The 311-nt window shown below is 44.7% G+C and overlaps 1 protein-coding gene across 1 annotated transcript in view; it reads left to right on the top strand.

Annotated features, from left to right (window-relative positions):
* Nucleotides 1–311, top strand: part of LOC113209361 (T-box transcription factor TBX20-like) — an 84,358-nt gene that overhangs the window by 25,897 nt on the left and 58,150 nt on the right. The window lies entirely within an intron of this gene.

Genomic DNA, 311 nt, shown 5'->3' with positions numbered 1-311 from the left:
CCTCGGTCGCTGAGTGAGCGGCCAGACAACATACGCTTGTCTGTCTGTCCCCCATCCATCCATCCACCAGAGTTTCATTCATTCCACTACTATTTCATTCATACGCCCGAGTTCATCTCGCCCATTCACCGTGATGGTTTTATTCGGACCACCGGTTGGGATAAGTGATCTCACCGCGTGTATTGACCGGGGTCAGTAACACTAGCACCTCCACCATTTTTTTAGCAGATGATACTTCCAGTATCACTGCTTGTACAACACCTACTTAAACTAATATTAAGCAAATATTAAGCATTTTTAACCACATATTA

Source organism: Frankliniella occidentalis, unplaced genomic scaffold (assembly GCF_000697945.3).
Source record: "Frankliniella occidentalis isolate FOCC.00 unplaced genomic scaffold, Focc_3.1 Scaffold89, whole genome shotgun sequence".
NCBI classification, from domain to species: domain Eukaryota; kingdom Metazoa; phylum Arthropoda; class Insecta; order Thysanoptera; family Thripidae; genus Frankliniella; species Frankliniella occidentalis.
Note: the sequence above shows the minus strand (reverse complement) of the source record. Positions and strands in the feature narration are given on the sequence as shown.